The 22,306-nt window shown below is 43.4% G+C and overlaps 1 protein-coding gene across 1 annotated transcript in view; it reads left to right on the forward strand.

The window, feature by feature from the left end:
* Window positions 1-7,960: 7,960 nt before the first annotated feature.
* Window positions 7,961-22,306, forward strand: part of trpc5a (transient receptor potential cation channel, subfamily C, member 5a) — a 61,276-nt gene continuing 46,930 nt past the window's right edge. The window contains exon 1 of the mRNA XM_054800745.1: window positions 7,961-8,363. The gene's annotated coding sequence lies outside the window, so the exon portion shown is untranslated. The remainder of the gene's footprint in view (window positions 8,364-22,306) is intronic.

Below are 22,306 nucleotides of genomic sequence, written 5' to 3' on the forward strand. Positions count from 1 at the left end.
CGACATCAGCCCTGGACTTCCACATCCAGCATGTTCACCTGCAAGATTGTGTGAAACCAGCCATCTGTACAGCTGCTGCAACAATCGGTTGACATAACCAAAGAATTTCAAAAAGCTCATCTGCATGCTTGTGGTCCTCATCAGGGTCCTGACTTGACTGCAGTTTGCCGTTGTAACCAACTGTTTTTACTCAGACACTGGTGCATTTTGATTGATGGCATTATGAATGCACAGAGATACCGTGGCAAGATCCCGAAGCCCATTGTAGTGCCATTCATCCACAGCCATTACCTCATGTTGCAGCATGATAATGCACAGCCCTATGTTGCCCGATATCATTTGTCGATGTCCATCCATCCATCCATCTTCTTTTTCTTACCTGCCATCGGGTTGTGGGGGCAGCACCCTAAGCAAAATCCAGACTTCCCTCTCTCCAGCTACTTTGCCCAGCTCCTCCCAGCAGATGACGAGGTGTTCCAAGGCCAGTTTAGAGACATAGTATCGGCAACGTGTTCTGGGTCTTCCCCGAGGCCTCTTAACGGTCCGACATGCCCTGAACACCTCCCCAGGGACGCGTCCGGGAGGCATCCTGACCAGATGCCTGAGCCGAGCAGCTGTTCTACTCAGAGTGTTACAGTGCCTCACGCCCTATCTTGAAAGGGACAGCCCATCCACTGTGTGGAGGAAATTCATTTTGGCCACTTGTACCTGCGATCTTGTCCTTTCGGTCATTATTCAAAGCTCATGACCATAGAGAGAGGTGGGGGTAGGAATGTAGATTGACCAAAGGAGGGGCCAAAGGAGTCGGATGCAGAGTGAGTCGGGTGGCAGCCAAAAGCGGGGACCTTGGTGGCCCGATCCTCAGCTGGCTGCAGAAGCGAGCTCTTGGATTATCGATGTCAACAAATTTTTTTTTTAACATTCAGTGGGTCATACTTGTATATGGCCCACAGACCCCACAATCCCTCCAGCGTGTCTTGCATCTTCTTCGGTCCTCCTCCCGGTTGGGTGTGCCCCTGATTACTCCTCCAGGGAGGCACCCGGGAGGTATCCAAAGTCGACCTCCCAAAGTAGATGTCCGAGCCACCTCAACTGGCTCCTGTCGACATGACCAGGTTGCCCAGTCGCCCACCCTTGACTGCCACCCAACTCACATTGCACTGGACCCTTATCTTTACTCGCGCATGTGGTGATTCTATGGGGGGTTAATGGCATTTCAGTTTGACAAAAACACACTTTGCAGACAAAAGGAGGGGTTATAATTCACATTTTGATACACACAAGCACCTAAGCAAAGCAAATATGCCCCCTAGGGGTTAGTGATTGCAGTTTGATTACACGTCAATGCACATAAAATAAGTACAGAAAAATAATTTACCGTCAATGATGTCACATTACGTTTGCATTATGTGTGACAGCACGTGAGCGGCCATGTCTTGTGTAGGAAGAGGAGGGGCAACACCAAAGAGCTGGGGAGGCCCACAATGGCTTCCATCAGTATAAGCAAACAGTAATGGGTGGTGAAGTCGTTAACAAAAAACAACAACACAGTCCCCGTCAGACTCCAGATGAACCGCAGGAACAGCACTGTCAGGATGGCCACGATGGTGTGGAAGGTCCTTCGTTTACTTTGGCTGACCCTTTTTCTGCATTTTGAACCCGGCTGTGGACTAATCAGAACGCAGAGAACTGAAACGCTGCAGAAGGTTACGACAATTAAGGCTAGGAACATGATGCTGATGTTTGCGCTGATCGTATACATGTTGTTCCCTCCAAAATTAATGTGAACGATGCAAATCAGCCAAATGCCTGCTATGGTGATGTTTCGGAGTCGCACACCCTGCTTCTGCTTCAGTTTCATGTAGGTGATGGGATGGACCACAGCCAAATAGCGATCCACGCAGGTCAGCGTGTGAAGGAGCACCTGACCATACCACACAAAGAGAAAGAGAACAAGGCTCACAACGATGCTGATTACATGCTCTGTTAAGGTGCCGTAAACTCGCATGACGCTGGACACCACACTGATCATCTCCATGGCGGCCATGTGGAAAGTGAACATGTCGGAGTGAGTGAACGAAGAGGTCTGACGACAGGCGGCGTACAGGATGGAGATGAAGAGGGTGAACAATAACATGTTGGTGATGTTATACAGCATGAATGGGATGCGCATGGATGTAGAGATGAAGCAGGCCACGGCGTCCAGCTGAGATGATGAGTTCATCTGCAAGAGGACACTCCTGTCAAACTTAACTTGTGAATGTCGATGCAAGACAAGAAGGCTGTCTTCTTGAATTAAGAAATAAAAAATAAGGAGACTTTTTGATTACAATATCTAATGTTAGCTAGTCTGATGCCTCCACTTGAATGTGATGTTGGAAGAATGAAAGCAGATGATTTCTGAACCCACCTTGTCAGAAGCTCTTTCAGTTCAAATGTTTTGGATGCCGGTGTGATCAGGAAACAAGTGAGAGGCTGCTTTGCATGTTGGAGAGGATCATGTTTTTACTGTACAAACTGTAACTTGACCCGAGGTCATGGATTTTCCACCCCTGCATGCTACAGGAAGCACGACGCGCTCAAGTGTCAATCATTTCGGATGCGTTATTTAGCTATGAAAGTGTCAAAATGTTCAAAACAGTTCACAGTATGACGGGGTGCGGTTTAACACCTCATTATTGTCTTTGATTACGTGTCTCCGTCTTTCTTTGCATGACGAAAGTTTGTGAAATGTAACTGTGGCGGAGCGATTGCAATACGGTCTACTATACTGCGCGTGTGCATGTGTGCGTATTTGTCCCCTTCCACCCCAAAGCTGTAAACCTAGGGGAAACACTGTATTCTCTCATTAGATTGTGGAGGTGTGCCTAATGAAGTGGCTGAGTGTACATTCAAGTGAAGGAGCCTCAGATAGCATCCAATTAGAAGTGTTCACAAAAGGCTGTCGCAGCCATGATGGAACCCTGCCAAGGTCCCAGCAGACTTCCTCTTGGTCACGTTGATTCAACAAGCTCTAAATGGAGAATGTGAAGAGAGAAACACACTTAAGACTTTTAATTCCTCTTTCCTCCAACGGGGTCACGCTGAACCCCTGCCTCACGCTGCACTCTCAATTGTGTGTGTGTGTGTGTGTGTGTGTGTGTGTGTGTGTGTGTGTGTGTGCGTGTGTGTGTGTGTGTGTGTGAGTATGAGGGCAAGGTGACTTTGGTGTAATCCAGCAGCAATTTTGGTTTGAGTACACATGGACCCAGAAAAGGAGGCAAGCACAGAGCGAAGAGTGACAACTGAGAAGGCAAGGCTAACAATGGCAGGTCTGATCCTCAAAGTTTTGTGTTCTCACAAGAACAGGCCTCATGGTTTCACAGAATTAAAAGCATTCGACCTTTGACCTGCCCTGAAGATTTCCAGCTTGTGGCCACGAGGGGCCACTCTCTTTAAGGCGATTGTGTGCGGTCATACACACTGAACATAAACATGAATGTGCTACTTAGTCCCTCATGAAATACACACAATAAGCAGTTCACTGCAGAGGAAATCTGTAAGAAGGATTTCATTTGGATCAGTACCTTCTAGGGTTGTTAACGATAAACCGATTCGACCGGATATCCGGTTTGACAAGCGAGAGATACGGTTATCGGGAGCAGCTTCCTGAATCGATAAGAATCAGCCATAAATCCTTTGATTAATCACTTGTACAGACATGCACAGGGTATCGCAAAACTAGCAAAAGGTTTACAGTCTCTTAAACAACGCGAGAGCCTGGCTTGCCGGCAAAAGGATTGTCACGCATGATCTGTACATTACCATGACTGAAGATGAGAATGGACGCAAATAGTAGCAGTGCTTCCGTTATAGTGATCTAATTTATCTTACTAATTATGCATTGTGTAAAACTAAGACAGGAACAACATCAAATTAAAAGCACAAAATGAATACAGACCCACCATCCACCAGCACAGCCTGGAATTTGTCTTTCAGAGAGAAGATTATATGTCGCTGTTTGATGTGTGGGCTAGCATGAATTAACTTGAAAAAAAACTTCCACCGAACAAATGTGCACATTAGCACTCAATAACGTCATCAAATCCTATCTTTATGCATTCCCACATAGTATCAGCATTTGGGACCAAATGTGAGGTGAAAGAAAAACAGGAAAAATACAGTATAGTAGTCTGCCTGCAGTGTGGGAGAAAGTTACATGGTGTGTTCAAAAACTGTCTAACAAAGTGGGACAGGAAGCCGGTCGCAACAAACAACATAAACATGCTAAACTGGGAGATTTCTGACTGTATATTATTTTATAAATAAAATAATGGCCCGTATTTCCACAATTGATAGCCATTTACATCAAATTCGACTTAGTTATTTACAAATTATTGTTATTTTTTTCTTTCTTGGACCATGCCACACCCCTCCTCAAAGTGTGGTTGAAATTGGTCCATTAGTTTTAGCATAATCCTGATAACAACCACATGTTGATCTCCTTGGTGAAGGTAGCAAGCAAACTAAGGATGTACTCACACTAGCCAGGGGTAGGCAACCCAGGGCTCTTCAGCCTCCTTTGTTGTGTCTCCCTTCGCAGTGCTCAAATATTTTTTTAACACCCGAGTGGGGAAAATGGGCATTTTTGAAAAGAGTTAAAAATATCCAATTTGCAATATCCAAGCTCTGACTGGATGAGTGTGAGCAAGGATTGGGAAGGGGGAGCCGGTGTTTGCCTGCCTGCGTCTGTTGAGACATGACAGAGACATCTTTCCCCCTGCGGTAGGCTTACCACGAATACTTTAATTGTTGTTTTAAAATTAAGAACGATTAAAACTTTCATGGTTTATAAGATGTTGTGTTTTGTGACTCCAGACTATTTTTGTTTCGTGGATGAAGAGGCAAAACGGCCTTTTGAGAGTAAAGGTTGACGACTTTTGCACCAGGCCAATCGCACACTGGCACGGCATGATTCCATGCATACGCACAAGCACACGCTCAATTTAGGACCACATCATCTGCAAAAAGCAGAGAATCAATCCTGCAGCCACCAAACCGGAACCCCTCAACTCCCTGGCTGCGCCTACAAATTCTATCCAGAAAAAAAAATGGAAACGGGTCCGACTTATTGCCGGCAATGCGAACCAAACTCTGACACCGGTCATACAGGGAACGAACAGCCTGAATTAGCTGGTCCGTTACCCCATACTCCCGGAGTACTTCCCACAGAATTCATCGAGGAACACGGTCGAATGCCTTCTCTAAGTCCACAAAACACATGTAGGCTGGTTGGGCAAACTCCTATGCACCCTCGAGGACCCTACTGAGAGTGTAGAGCTGGTCCACAGTTCCACGACCAGGACCAAAACCATACTGCTCCTCCTGAATCCGAGATTCAACTATCCAGCGGAAACTCCTCTCCAGAACCCCTGAATAGACCTTACCAGGGAGGCTGAGGAGCGTGTGTTCCAACTATCCATGATAGTTGGAACACACCCTCCGGTCCCCGTTCTTAAAAAGGGGGACCACCACCCCGTTCTGCCAATCCAATGGTACTGCCCCGATGTCCACGATTGCTTCTTTTGCAAGTAATTAGTGACAACTGGCATCTTGCACAAAATAAATACAGAACAACTCCAAATAATTCACAAAGTCTGGGAAATTGCAGTAATAAAGCAATAAAGAAGTGATGGTACAAACAAACGGGCCGTATCACGAATGCTTAGTGTGAGTGCAGGTCAGCATGTCCAGCATGGTATGAAAGGCGTGAAAAGATGTCAGTTTTGGGTCATACTGTGGTACACACACCAGCCAACAGAGGGAGACAAAAGATTTTATTTGATTAGGGAACTGACTCACAGAGGTTTGTTCCAAAAGCCAAACAATACAGTATTGTCGGTCATGCGGTGTAATAAAAAAGTCAATTCTGCAATACTTTGTTTGCATTATTTTTAATGCTTTGAAGAGCTATTTTCATAACCATATTCAATTCTACAAATTCATGTTTGTAACATGTTTATTATCATTGAAAAAAAACAAACAAAAAAACGATCGGTACCGGATTGGATCGGCAAGACTATAAAAAAAATCAGATGGGAAGCCAAAAACTGTGGATCGGGACATCCCTAGTAAAAATGTGTCTCCATTCCAAGTATTCAACTAATGTGAACATCATTTCCAGCAAGAGAACAAACTTCCCCACAGAATCAGGTCTAAGAACAGGCAAGGTTGTGGCTTGTATTTCTCCAGACTGCTGGAGAGTGGTAGGAAGTTATTCACATGCACATGCACGCGCACTCACACAAACAGTTAATTTGGTAAAATTAATTTATGTCTTTACGTCTTCATTTTGTATTGTACTGGTTTGCACTGACTAAATCCTGAATGCAGTCTTCTTCTGTGACTTTTAGTCATGTAAAAAAAATAAACATTCAAAATGCATTGATTGTATTTGTCGAATTTAATAGATTGTCATACGGCATTGTTAAACTGGTATTTGATTTGGTGAACCCTAAACAGTGCTTGTGACTTGTAAGGATTCAAATATTTCAAGCTTATGACTTGGGATTCGACCTGTATTGTCTTGATTTGAGATTGGGATTGAAGACTTGAGACTTGGAACACACTGACTTTCTCCCAGCTCTGCCATGAACGCACCTTGAGAATGAGTAAGTGTTGTTCCCCCGAGGACCGGACCAACGTGTTTGCGAGATACTTATATGGTGATGGAATTACGCTGCTGTTGATGTGTTCATCAAGGACAGCACACATCCACAACACTCATTATTCACACTCCTACCGTCAGGCAGACGCTACAGGAGTTTGAAGTCCAGGACCACAAGGCTGGCAAACAGCTTTTACCCACAGGCCATCAGGCTCCTCAACGAAGCACTCGCACACGCCGCACGCAACACACGCACACACTCATAGCACTTTATTTATTTATTTATTTGTATTATTTACTTGTATTAATGTCTCGTCTGTTGTTGTTGCTTAATTTATTGGTATATATGTTTATGTGTTTATGTTTCTTATGTTCTGATTCTTTCATTTGTTTTCTTTCTTTTCTTGGGAGAATGAACAGAATAAGATTTTCATTGCATGGTATAACTGCTGTTGTACTATGCACATGACAATAAAACTCTTGAATCTTGAATCTTGAATGTGTTCAGGTCTAGTTTATTGTATCATAAAGCGACAGAATGTAAAAAGTCATCATGCTTGCTGAATCAAATATTAATATACAAATGAATCTAACCTTCTAACCTTTATTTAATGTCATCTTTTATTACATTCAGTCTCTCTCGGTTACAATAAACCGACCATAAAAATCGGTTTATGTCCTCATAAGGGGTAAAACTTATAACATCAGCAAGGGATCAAATACTTATTTTCCCCAAATGATGTTCCTCGCAATAGCTAAAATAATCACGTTTCCATAGCAACGCCCGTTAGTCAGTGCCAAGAGAATCTTGAGTTCTATGACAAATGATTGTAGAATATAAGAATACGATTGTTGCCCTGCGATTGACTGGCGACCAGTACAGGGTGTACCCCGCCTCTCGCCTGAAATCAGCTGGGATAGGCTCCAGCATACCCGCGACCCTAGGATAAGGAGGATAAGCCGCATAGAAGACGGATGGATGGAAGAATACGATAGTTGTGCAGCTCTAAATTCGATCCAGCATGAAGAACGTTGCCAATTTTGAAGTAATGGTGACAAGCTACAATCTGTCACTCAAAAATGTTGATTTTTTTTTAATGCTTTATCATTTATCTCTGCAACGTGGGGCCACGATTGACTGGAAGAAATGACATCTTGAAATTTCAATGCTTGAACTTAAATCCAGAAAACACAATCAGTTGAGAAAGGAATAGCAGCGGAACAACTCTGTGATGCAAGTTTTAAGCCAGAGCAGAAAGATGTGTGTTTGCATGTGTGTGTGGGAGTGAGAGTGGGAGGGGGTGATATGCAGCACCCTTCTGCTTGGCGCAAAATCACCAACAGCAGCACCAACGCTCTCTTTGGAATACTGGGAATGTGGTGGCATCACCTGTAGCTCGCAGACGGCGCTTCCCAACGCTTCTCCTGCTGCTTTCCACAGGAAGGATGGCGCGTGCAGAGCGGCAGCCGCGGCCGAGTCATCAGCATCGCACACCATTCCATCCTCGTCCAGGTGGCGCGGCCAGGACGAGCTGATCCCACGGAGAACAAGAGGAAGAGGGAGGCGGCAAGGCAGGAGACGTGAGGGGGAGGAGGAGGAAGGAGAGACAGACAGACGCAAGTGGAAGGAAGCAAAGTGCTGCATGTGAGGCACCAGGGGGATATTTTGGAGGATATTTTCCCGCGCACACGGAGAGACGTTCTCTCCTGGAAACAGGTAAGACCCCTCTCCTTCTCATCTGGTTCGGTAGGCGCATGCAAACACCTGTCAGCATCCATAATTGATTCATTAACGTGCAATCAATCATGTCAACACTGCCTGAGGACAAGGATTTTCGGGGTTCAGCGCATGTTCAGCTGTAGAGGGGGGTGGTTCACGTACCCCTACTCTATTGAGTAATACTGAAGGGGGGTGGGGGAACTGCAGAGTTTGTGTGGGTCTCCGTGGGCTTTGCGCGCGAGATGGAGGCTGAGCGGCTTGGTGCGCGTGACACATGCAGTGTGTGTGTTTGTGTGTGTGAATGTGTGTATGCGCGCAAAGATGATGGATGGAGCTGCAGAAAGCATCCAAAGGGTCTTGAAACCCTGAGTCAGTCCTCATGGAGCCCCCCCACCCCCCAAAAAACATTCATCTCCACCTGCTGCAACACACTCACGTGCACATCTGAACACGCATGTGCAGAGCTTGAACACGTGGCCCAGCAATAAATGCGTTGATATTGCACATTTTGTCAAAGTGCAAACATGTCTTGTCAGCAGTTGTCATGATTACTACTATTATCTGCTAATTAGCAGCACACCAATAAAGGTGGGAAGGTCGTTACTTAACTGCTGTTCAGCAGAAAACAAGACTGCGGCACATCTCAAATAAAGACAGGCATCATAATCAATTATCTGATCGTTATTAAGTCAAAGTAAATGTTATTAGATCAGATATCAAGTGTCTTGATTGCATTACGAGCACCTTTAGAACAAAAGCAACTTAATTCAGAAAATGCTGCACATACGGAATTCAGCAGTGATCCAGAGTCAGAAATGGAATTAAAGTCAAGCCAACAAAGAGCTGCAAGCATACAAGACACTCACTGCTCCTTTTGCTCACCTTGCTGCCTTTTATTTCTAAAACACAAAAAGGGAAACATTCTTGGTGCGCACGAAAACTGTGGTTTGTTTCAGTTATAATTCAGGATGCACTGATCAGCCACATTTTTTCCACGTCCGACCTGACTCTGATATCTGGATAATTATGGATATCTGCCGATTCCGATGCCATTCCGATACCAGAGCTGTGTTTGCTTTATTATTATTATCAGCATTATTGTTGATGTTATATGAGGCTGGAATGAACACCTCCCTGTAGGCAAGTATGATATGTACGAATATACGCATGTATGTCTCAAAAGGCAAAGCATAAGGTCAGAAAAGGAAGTCAGGGAATCCTGTTAACAGGAATATGTACAATATTTCCACACAGCGGACATGTTGTAATTAGAGCTGGGCAATATAGCCTATACCATATACACCGCAGTATATTCTTTGGCATATAAATGATAATAGAAGCATTTCAAAACAGGTCACAGGTTACAAAGGCTCCTCCTGTGGATGCTCACGTATGCGTTAACCTAATGCGCCATTTCTGGTTATCTCACAGTGTAGTTTGTTTGTGTCGTGCATTATTCTCTCTCTAGACTTATATTAATCCGCTTGCTAATTTCCTGTTCAGAGCAACTTACTGTCCAAGGTGACACGATTCTTGTTAGACTTCTGTTCAAGTGTACTAAGCACGTACTCTTGTTTTCGCTACTTTACATTCAAGCTAGCTTAGCGGTTAGTATGGTTTCTCTGTCTTAGCTTAGCGATCACTCTTCCTCTTTTAGTGATAATGACACTTGTAAGGAGGATATTTTTTGTCGCCATGGAGGCCAGAATTAGTAATTTAGAAGAGGGTCTTTGCACTCTGGAAGGACATACTCTGGCTCCACTAACTACAGCTCGTGCCATTACATTTTCCAACCAGCTAGCACAGGGGTGTCAAACTCGTGCCATGGAGGGCCGCACTGCAGGTTTTCTTTCCAGCCGGTCACTAAAGCAGGTGATTTTAATGATCAACACCTTCAGTTTCAGGGAAAGAGCTCATCAATTAAATCACCTGCTGAAGAAACTGGTTGGAGAGAAAACCTGCAGCGTCTCGGCCCTCCAGGGCACGAGTTTGACACTTGTGCGCTAGCAGATAGCCAGCAGAGATACCAACTGGATTGGATTTATCTGGCTCCCTCTGGTTGAGAGAGGCATCATTTGCAGCACCATCCATCCATTTTCTATGCTGCTTGTCCTCCAATGAAATGCTTTTCAGATGAAATGCATTATGGGAAAACTTAAAAATTTTGTTTTGTTACAAATCATATTGGTACATATTTGTATATTTATTAGGGATACCTTTTGAGTGTTAGGTTGCTGCGTGATGAGCTTACTGTTGTCTGTAAGATGACACCGTGAGTCAGAATGTCATATTGAGTGATGACCTCCTGCAATTTCCAATGGGTTGGCAATCTTGTCGTGAGTTTTTTCATAGCTCATGATGGGGTTTTGTGATTTCCGAATGTCTTTCATGTCATTAATGTAACCGGAACGCCGCTTGTAGTTCCAGCTTGTAACCCCGTTCCCCATCTCTACTCAACAATGGCGGCAACCTCTTTTGTCTTATCCAGTTGTCTTTGTCCCTTTAAGTATTTTATCGCCAAGCCCAAATGTTCCCAAGCAGAAGATTTTAACGATGGAAGGTTTTCACATTCTGGTTTCTCCTTGACACTATCACTAGTCATGACTCCCGCTAGCCAAAAGCTGGAAAGCACTGCATTTGTTCACAGAGGAGAGGCGAGATGTGAGGCAGTTACCGAACGGAATGTTCCGTAACGAAAAAACGAATTGCTAACACATGTACTGTTACACCCCTACTCAGGGCACATGCACACAGTGAGTGTGTAAGACATTAGTTCCTATTTCATATCGACTCTTTTCAAGGAGGAGTTATCATCTGGTTGGTTCAGAGCTTCTTGGCAGAAAGTTTGAAATCCACTTTGTTTTCTTTTTTCAGTTCATGCTCATCTCTGACCCCTGTGGGTGAGGACTTGTTTTGAAGGCTCTCTCCTCCTTTCTTTCCTCTCTTGCTTGCTTTCTTCCTCCTCCACTCGGTGTTTTGTTATTTTCCAGATAGATGGAGAGCAGAGAGGGAGACAGATAGAGTGGATTGTTTTGTGCAGCAGAGTGAGACACACGGCAGTGCCTCCCATCCAATGTCCACCTCTCATTGTCCATTTTTCGTGAAGCTCCCAGTCTCCTGTCTCACGTCTCCTGCTACTGATGCAACCTCCTTCATTTTCTATTTCGGCGTCACCTCTTTTGACGTCTGCTCCTCGCTTCCTTCTCTCCTTGAGTGTCAAAGATGGCTTCTCCCCCTTGTCTTCCTCTTCCAAGCCCACGTCACCCAGTATTGTCCCCTTGGCTGTTTCTCAAATGGAATACGTCCTCCAATAAGTAGACTATGTACACTGTGTACTTATTTACAGTGTGTGCACATTTTGACAGCGCAGTGCTGTCCCAAATCCATTTCTACCATTGAGCACTTACGACGATTCTAATATTTACTCACTTCCTCTTCTTTTTCTGCTCTCTTTTTTAATTGTCAATTGCAACCACTTCAGTTAGTCCTTCCACTTCCCTTCCGAAGGTCCATGGCTGTACACGCACCATTTTGATCGTTTTGAGTGCAACATCTAGGTAACGACAGCGCACTACGTTTTGCCATGCTTCTCAGTGTGAACGTACTTATGCACTCCAAATGCTAAGTTTCGATGTCAGCTAATTGAAACACTCTCTTTCTCAATTCATAGCCTCGCATTTGGCTAGTTTAATTAATTAGATTTCAACATTATCACCATGTTCTGTCCTGGTCAGCTTCCTCCATATTTTACTTCTCACCAGGAAATACGTAATTACAGACTGAAGAGGGACGCATGGTGGACGTCATATTGCAGAGCGCAGAGAAAAATCAGAAGAGTCACGTTCTTCAACGCTGCCGTGCTTTCATCACACTGCTGTAGCCATCATTCTAACACGAGCTGCGATCTGGACAGACCTGAAGGTTCTGGCTCTGCCTCTGATGGCAATTAATGAGCTGTCACTTTCCCCGACTCAAAAATATGACTTTTGGCCAATATTGACGGCAACAATTAGGTTTTTCATGGGGAGCTTTATGGAGGATTTTATGGCTTTTTGGCTTCCGCTGCGGCTCCCAGTCCTGCAGCTAATGGACTTCTGTAATCAAGCGGTGCCGTTCCATCAGTGATGTCACGCTCGCAGTGCAGCAGTGCCATGAGGACGATCAAAGTCAAGTTTCACAGCAAGAAGACAAAGACGTAGCAAAGACGCGGAAGAGGTTTTGAGAGGTTCTGCTGTTGGTACTGAGATGCACCAATGAACAAGCGATGTCGAATGTCACAACTGTCGCACACACATCTCTGCAATCACATCATGGATTAGTGGTCTGGAGAATCTTGTCTCAACATGTGATAAGCAGCCTTTCACCGCCACGGCAAATCTGTGTGTGTGTGTGTGTGTGTGTGTGTGTGTGCACGCACAGCATGACTCATGGTCAGAAGAATTGTGTCATGTCTCATAAGAGAGATGAGCAAGAACCTTATATCATTATATCAGGAGATGATAAAAAAAAAAGTAATTTGGATTTCCGGTAGCAATGGCGTCACATTAAGCTGCTTCCTGCCACAAGATAGTCAATATAGTGAAAATGTTTGAGAGGTGTAAACACCTTTTACAGATTGCCAGTTCCTGAATCAAAGTGATTTTCCAGTTATTAAAAACCCGATTTGGACCCCGAGCATATGTCTGTATCAACCACGGAAATGAGAAAATGCAGAAAATTAAGCTGTTAATGCTCAGATCACAAAGGACTGTGGGATTTGCTTGGGTCCAGCATGGCATGTAAGGGAGGCAGTAAATGTTTACATTTGTGGTGTGAGGAGGAAACAAATGTAATACTAAAAATCCTTTAGTAGCGTACAACATGGCGTGCATCTCGTGTTATTAATACACTGCAACTGTATTCTTAATGTGTTTTTATCACAAAATGTCTGTCAACAGCCTATTAGCTTGCTACTACACGGAAAGAGGAACTGGAAGACATCTCCATGTCTCCTGTCTATTATGTCATCTGCGGTTGACTATAGTTCTTTGCTAACTAACACAGTTACGCCCCAAGTCTCAAAAATGTTAACACAAAACACATTTTTATAGTTGTACAATTATAGTTTTACATGCATAAAACAATCATAAATGCATATAAATGAGGAATAAAAGGGATAAATTACTTTAACTTTCACCTTCATTAAAGACGTGATTGCTGACAAAGACACGATGTGGCAGCGAGATCAACATGGACACCACCTTCGTGTCGTACCATGAGTGATTTCTTGAATTCAACAGTGTTTCTCATCATCTTTATCAAATGCTGGACCTGGCAATGTTCTTTGGTTCCATTTTGCAGCCGTGATCAAAAGAAAAGTAGACACCCGAGATGTTAATTGATCCCTTTCATTCATCATTCATATTGATTTTGTATACATTTCAAATTGTTTTCCTCATATAAAACTATCATTGTAAAACTATAGAAATGTGTTTTGTGTTAACATTTTTGGCATTCTGGAAGGAATTAATTACATTTATATAATTTCTTATGAGAAAAATTGATTCAGTAAATTTTGGTTAGAGTTGGACCCTCCGGAATGAATTAGTGACGCTAACCAAGATTCCACTGTAATGGCAAAATGTAACATAAAGTTAAGCACTTTGTCTTCGGAGTCCAGCTTTTTGTTGGACTGCTGTTGATGTGTTCAGGTCAGAATGAAGTTAGAAAAGAGTTTCAGACTCTGTGTGACTGGGTGGCAACACTCCATTGTGCTTCATCGTGCTGTGTGTGCAACTGCGCTTATGATGACGGATCGCTCTGCCGTCACAACAGAGAGGCGTGCTTGGTCTGGTGAGCATGCGTTAATTACACTAAAACATTTAACGTAATTAATGAAATACCTGAGTTCCCGCCGTTAACGCGTAATTTTTGACAGCCCTAATAAAAACATCACGACGTTACTCAGTTAAAAACATTTGTGTAAAGTGTTATTTTACGTGACACTGATGGATATTTGTCATTTCTGAAATAGTTTTAGTCCACTTTTAGTCGATGAACTAAAATCGTTCTTGTCTAGTTTAAGTCGACAAAAGTTTAGTCAGTTCCATTTTAGTAAAAAAAATATATATATACACAGTGTTTGCCCATTCTTCATTTCTTTTTTTGTGTGCATGTTTATGCATCCTTCCATTTTCTCTGCCGCTTACCCTCATTAGGGTCGCGGGGGTATGCTGGAGCCTACTTCAGCTGACTTTGGGTGAGAGGCGGGGTACACCCTGGACTGGTCGCCAGCCAATAGCAATTTTTGCATGTTTATCACAATATCACAATGTTTCAGATCATCAAACAAACTTATATATTAGTCAATGTCAACACAACTGAACACAAAATTCAGTTTTTAAATGAAGGTTTTTATTATTAAGGGAGAAAAAAAATCAAAACGTACATGGCCCTGTGTGAAAAAGCCCCCTAAACCTAATTGATTAGGCCACCCTTAGCAGCAAAAACTGCAATCAAGCGTTTGAGATAACTTGCAATGAGTCTCTTACAGCGCTGTGGAGGAATTTTGGCCCACTCATCTTTGCAGAATTGTTGTAATTCAGCCACATTGGAGGGTTTTCCAACATGAACCACCTTTTTAAGGGAAAAGCCACAGCATCTCAATAGGATCCAGGTCAGGACTTTGACTAGGCCACTCCAAAGTCTTCATTTTGTTTTTCTTCAGCCATTCAGCCAGGTGGACTCGATGGTGTGTTGGATCATTGGATCATTGTCCTGCTGCAGAACCCAAGTTGGTTTCAGTTTGAGGTCACTAACAGATGGCCGGACATTCTCCTTCAGGATTTTTTGGTAGACAGCAAAATTCATGGTTCCATTTATCACAGCAAGTCTTCCATGTCCTGAAGCAGCAAAACAGCCTCAGACCATCACACTACCACCACCTTATTTTACTGTTGGTATGATTTTTCTGAAATACGGTGTTACTTTTACACCAGATATAATGGGACACACGCCTTCCAAAAAGTTAAACTTTTGTCTCGTCAGACCACAGAGTATTTTCCCAAAGGTCTTGGGGATCATCAAGATGTTTTTTGGCAAAATTGAGATGAGCCTTAATGTTCTTTTTGTTCAGCAGTGGTTTTCGTCTTGGAACTCTGCCTTGCAGGTCGTTTTTGTCCAGTGTCTTCCTTATGGTGGAGTCATGAACATTTACCTTAACTAAGGCAAGTGAGGCCTGGAGTTCTTTGGATGTTTTTGTGGGGCCTTTTGTGACCTCTTGAATGAGTCACTGCGCTTTTGGGGTAATTTTGGTTGGCTGGCCACTCTTGGGAAGGTTCACCACTGTTCCATGTTTTAGCTATTTGTGGATAATGGCTTGCACTGTGGTTCACTAGAGTCCCAAAGCTTTAGAAATGGCTTTATAACCTTTTCCAGACTGATAAATCTCAATTAATCTCAGTTAAGTTATGTTTTAACGGGGGCGCAATCCCTTTTTTGCACGGTCCCAACTTTATTGTAAGCGCACCATGGTAGGGGCTGCATGACGTCACTTTATGCTCACAGAACATAAACACACTGAATGTACGGCAAAAAATGATGCTAAATGATGTGTTCATTAAAACACACGATGAACAGCAACAGGTCTGAAACGCTACATTTCCTTCCATATCCATGTTTCAACATCACACTTGCTGTCCGGTCAAAAATCCCTGACTGTTCTCCAGTCAGGTAACATTAACACATACATAAACTAATGAATTGACGTTAGAGCAACAAAGCTAACTTTAGCCTGAAGTTAGCACTAAGTTTAGGGAGAGATTTATGTGGAAAGCTTACTATGAAATTGATCACAAGTCAATTGTTGAGTAACATTGGATGCATATGATCCAGTATGTTAACACAACCTTTGAAAGAATATCAGTGTGATGTGCCTTCAGCTCAGCTTCTTAAGATTGCTGCCACGTTTACCGCCACATTCAGTTTTTTCTTTCGGATGGATTATATTTAAAGTGTATTCACAAATCATTGCCCATTGCCCATGTCACTGGCCACCGGCGTGGAAAGCAGGAAGTCCGCTGCATGATAAGCCAGGATGCATTGCTACATTTTAGTTTTTGACTAACAGATTATATAAACAATAAGGAGAAATGTCATGCATTTTAAACGTCTGATAGACCACCCACTAACATTTTCGTCCAGCCTCGTCTCGTCAACAGAAACTCACTCATGACTCGTCACGTGTTAGTCATCAAAGAGCCATGTTTAGCTTGGCACCATTTCCTTTTCGTCATGAAAAAAAAGCTTTGCCAACAAAATAATTTCGGCATCGTCGTTGTTGACGAAAACAACACTGGTTGTGACGTTATGGCCAACAATATTGGGACTTGAGTGACTCCACCACAGACAGTAAAAGCAGGTACATTTGCTTGCTTCTGCAGAAATGAAAGTGGTGTTGTTTAAACGTTTTCAAACTACAAACGAGAAGGTCGTTCAACATTGAAATAATGTGCAACCCCCAGGGGGCGCATGCTGCATATCATGCTTTATGGTGTTGGCATACTGCCACATCCTCAAGGGGGAATCAATGAGTGTTTTGGGCTCAAGGACACCAGGGATGCAAAAACTCACAAACTAATTGAATCATCCAGTGGTGAGCTTCTCTCCCAAGCAGCCTCAGCACTGCTTTTTGCTTCACTGGCACAAAACTGACCCCACCGGGTTGTGACTTGTCAAAAAAGGCCCCAAGGCGGATGGCTGCGCTCTTCCTTCAAAGTTTCTCAAAATAAGACCAGTGTTTGTGTACTCCACTGAGAGCCAAAAGCAAGGCTTGTAAAGACATAATCTCTTTCAAGCAGATGAGTCACTACAGTAAATATAAACTGCATTTCAGCCCAGTCCATCATTTACTTGAGATTTCGTCAGCAAACAAGGCACTAACCCTCTCTGATCAGTTTCATTCAAGTCAAGATTCTTCATTGACATTATTGTATAAACATATTATTGTCTAAACATATTATTGTATAAGCATATGAGGAAATTAGGGCACACTCACAGACTTAATAAAGACCACCACATGCCACATCATACTCTACACACTCCCTACCACATGTCAACACTTAAATCAAAAGTGTTGTCGGGTTATTGACAACACACAAACCATCCATTCATTAAATCATAACAATAAATAACAGCCATACTGTATGATATCATTTATCCTGAATTTCATATCACGTTATTGCTTACTCTCTATGCTGCATTTATTTTGTTATTTTATACATTATACAAATATGTTTGTCAGTTTTTTACTGCTGTATTTATTTATTTATGTAATCATCAATCACTAATCTCCTTTTTTATTTTAATTGACATTATATTTATTCATGTTTTTATTGTTTAAACACAAGAATTGAACAAACAATGAGTAAATGCTGAGAGAAGGAGAAAAGGTTGGATTAAACAAGCCCTGCTTCTTCTTATACTCCTTTTCGGACATGTTGAATTGGGCAAGCGTTAACATGTGATGTTCCTCAATGTAACTTATTAAGCATCCCCAAAACAAATAAATTACCATAGGCATACACTCTTTGCCAAAGCGTTCCACCTGCCAGGCAATCACACACACAAAGCAGCAGCACGACCATAAGTGCATTGTCGCTGGAATGAACCAATTAATTCTGGACTTAACATGCAGGATATGCAATCCATACTTTGAACGAGCAACAGTGTGCGGCCATAACAAAAACACAATTGCTTGCAGAGATAACATGGCTATATGTTAAGTTGCATTTGGCTTAGCATGTCATACACGTCACTGTGTAACGAGCACTTTAAACTACAATGAAGACGGAAAGAACGCTGAAAGACCACCCACCACATGTTCTTAAAGGAAAACTGCGCTTGTTTTGCCCATCATCCACAATCCTTTTGTGAGACATCGCGTTCTAAACATATTTAAAAAGCTAAAAAAAAAGGCAGCTAATGGGACACACCCATTCCACCTACAAAGCCCGTTATTAAAACACCTCCAAAAATCTCCAACAAGGTTTTATGGTTTCATATACATGCTGTGACCATGTAGTAACAGGCACATTCATGATCACATGTAATACAGTATTTTGCCATACTATGGTCATTTTAATCATTACTGGAACTTTCATCCTTGATTTCACATAGCAACATACAAACGAACGCTACACCTAGCATTAACTTTACCAAACTCAAAACACAGCAGCAGTGGTGGCAGCTCCAATATGTAGCGTTACCTTTCGTGTGTGGTGAAGCTGGTCGCTAGCCAGCTAGTAGCTGGCCGGTGTGGTGTGGCAAGGTATCACTACGTGAGTTACGTAGTTCTTTGGCTTAACAATGTTAAGAACAGTAATAACAACAATGTCGCTGTAGCTTGGTTAATATGCAGGTCACATTTGGCATGAGCTGGTTACTGGTTTCAACGTATACCACAGTATGAAAATGTCATGATCTCAAAACCGCTAAAATAGTTCATCGTCCTACGGTATGAGAGAAAGTGGAGGTCCAGCTCGGCCACTATGTGGAAATACTTTGTCATGCCTTGTGTTATTCCTCGCAGTTGGAACTGGGCTTCAATGTGTTGACCATGGGCATGAGATGGGTTGCCAAAAGTCGGCAACTGCCGCAGCATAGCTAGCAGTGACATTAGCTGCCTCGTTTGCATCAAGCGGCGCTGGTGCGACATGATGTGTGCCCTCACATGGCTTTGCAGCTATTGAACTAATGTGTAAGAAAAAACAAAAATTACATTTATAATTCATGGCGCCAGCCATGGCGAACTAGCTCTCGCAGCTTGGCCTCATTTCCGGAAGTGATGTCATCGGGGTAACACTACTCAGCTAAAGCAGAGTAAACAAATGCTTCTCAAGGTAGATCGTCGACTTGGCTCAGTATATTTTTCATCAAAACTGTAGCCATGCCAAAACGTGTTGCTGCTGGATGCTCATAGTATCCAAGTGATACTCTAAGTTTGTTTAAGACAACAACGGATGAAGCAAGTGCAGAGAACAAGAGACAAATGGACGCCCACCTCGAGTTCTGTCCTTTGCAGCTATCATTTCACTGATGACTGCTTCGAAGGAACACCTTTACACGAAGCATTTGGCTTCAAAGTACCAGGGGTCATCAACCCTCTCACTTGCAAGCTACTAGTCAATCTCTGGGACTTTGCCAGTCGATCACGAGAATATTACAAAAACATTTTATCATTACATCAGTGCCCTCCCCACCTGGAGAGTGACCAAGGCACGCATTTTGACAACTGAACACGCCCGTACGCCTTGCCACTCTCCAGGCACGCAACCCGCAATCTCCAGCCAGGAGCCCAGTCTCCAAAACCCGACCGGAGCTATCATTAGCGCACACACGTACACCGGCTTGCCTCGCACTCACAGGTTAAGCGACAAGGAGAGAGAGAGTGTCAGCGCGCAGCGATGTAACGCCAATTTCTTTCATGTAGAACAGGTTGTTCTTTTATTAAACAAAACAGCCTTATCGTATTAGTCTTATTAACACACCAGCACATCATTTCTGTCTCTCCATTGTCATCGTGTTTAAAATTTCTCAACTGTTCTCTGTTTCTTGTGTGGAGGAGTGATCGCATTAATTAAAATGGCACGCCCAAATTTTGACTTTGTGGTCTTTCTACTGCATTTTATTATGAAAATTTGTGAAATCTAAGTGTGGAGTAGCGGTTGCAATACAGACGACTCTGCGGTGTGCCTGTATGTGTGTACTCCAAATGTAACTGTCGAGAAGTAATCGCATTTCCATTGGCTATGCTGCACACATGCATGTGTTTGTTTTGACGTTCGAACACTGACCCCCCTTTTAATTTGGGGTCAAATAGTTGGCCCTAGATTGTAGCTTGTGAGACAGCAATAGACTCCTAAGCCCTGTTTCCACCAAGCAGTGCGGGTCAGTGCAAAATACGAAAATAAGTGATTTATAATGTATTGCTTCTTTCTCACTGTCCAGTGCCGGAGTGAGCATTTTCTTTACATTTGCTCACAACACTTGTCATACAGTGTGTCTGCACAGGCGACAAGTGCAAAGTGTCTCAGTCAGAAGCTGCTTCGAGTTGAGAAACACTGTGAGCTCGTTAAGGTTTACAAGGCAGGGTGACGCTCAGCAGAACACAGTGGCTTCATCTCCACAAGCAGCTTTTAAAAAGCTGCTCTGGTGATGATCAGTGAAAACACTGGAAAACGGCATTAAACTGATCTTAGTCAGTCCTCAGGCCTGCAGAGGGATTCATCACAGAGATCTAAATCTCCTCCCTCGAGGTCTGATGTCGTCCGCTGGAGCTTAAAAAGTGAAATGGGTTGTCTGAGCTGAGCTTTTTTTGCTTGGCTCAGGGAGTAGTTTTACTCCGAGAGCCAGCAGCTTGACAGGTGTCACTCAATCTCTACTTGGCCCCATCGGGATCCACAACAGTGTAAACATGGCAAAGATTAGCCGGCGCTGTACGTCTTCCCACCTCCTCCTGTGAGCCCACATGGGGGCTTTTTAGAGCAATGCGGTCCAAGACAGGAGGCAGCTGGTCAGCAGAAGCACCGCAGTGATGACTACATTCCAGTGTGATGTCACCCTGTACTTTAATATTTGTGCCCTCCAAGTAATGAGGTAGGCTTATTGGAGTCCACTTCCTCTATTAGGCTGGTCTCAGTTGGCCTCTTTTACTTTTAATTTCCTCAGTGCGCTCTTGTCCCTTTGGCTCTCTGATGAATCTAAGCCATCATTTGTCCAGCAGCAGCAGCAGCGGGGTTCTGTCCGGACTGCTGGTGAGCAACCAACCAACCAATCAACCAGTGTTGACCCCCGAACGTAACCAATACTTGACCTGCAGCATTAGCAAGAAGAATTGCCTCTCGTGTAACACTTAAGGTACCTGAGTTTAATTGACAGGACACAACATGGTGAAGAAGAATACAGTAGAGAGCATCACATTAATCCGCTACGTTCATCTCCTCACCGGTCACATTGTCTCCCCTACTTCTTACTCACACCTTTTATGTGTGTGCTGTAGTTCTGTGTCCCTCGGTCGTCTTCCCTGCTCACTTGTCCCGCTTGTCCACAGCCTTTAAATAGGATTACCAATCACCATTTCCATGTGTTGGTGTTGACCGGCTCTTGGAACATTATTCATCAAGCCCCGCTGGTTGGATATTGAACAAATGGCTTCACGTACATTGCATATCTTCGCCATGGCCTCACTGGCCACTTCCTTAAGTACACTTATTCTGTGGCTGTTCTTTACATTGGAGGGGCTGAGCTGACATTTCGTTCTTCTCCATCCAGGCAGGCCGCCAGCATCAAGGACATCTTGCACATTTACTGCCATGAACTTAAAGGCCGTGAAAATCCATTTGCTTAATTAGCTACTTCTATTAATTATTCACCTGCAAGAAGACGTCATCACCCGCAGTGTATTTATCTCATATCTGCGTTCTTACTTCTAAAATATGGGCTAGAAAAGGAAGTACAAGAGTACGTTAAGCACGCATAGCTTTCAGCCTTCCAGCTGTGCAGTCAAATTTAAAGCTGGCAATAGTTTCTCTGTAAAAGTAAAACAGATGAAGCAACGCTCCACACTGAGGTCTCTCATCTTTATTGATCATTTTATATTCTGTTTGAGTGCTTCATACTCTTTTCTTCCTCTTTCCCCCTCCCTGAATCCAATTACTGCTTCTCCCTCACCAGCCCACTTGTTCTCCAGGGATCAATAAAGTTTCCTCTAATCCAATTGAAAGAGACGCTTTGTTGGGGTTACGTTGTTGGTTTGCAAGCGAGACATTCAGAGACACTCTGTGGTTTGGGAGCACACCAGCTGCTCATCTGGAGGCACTCAAAATGGTGCAAGGATAAACTTTTTCTCCTCCTCAAGGCTAAAAAATGAACAGCCGTCACCCTTTTTTCTTTTTGGTCGCTGA

Source organism: Dunckerocampus dactyliophorus, chromosome 15 (assembly GCF_027744805.1).
Source record: "Dunckerocampus dactyliophorus isolate RoL2022-P2 chromosome 15, RoL_Ddac_1.1, whole genome shotgun sequence".
NCBI lineage: Eukaryota > Metazoa > Chordata > Actinopteri > Syngnathiformes > Syngnathidae > Dunckerocampus > Dunckerocampus dactyliophorus.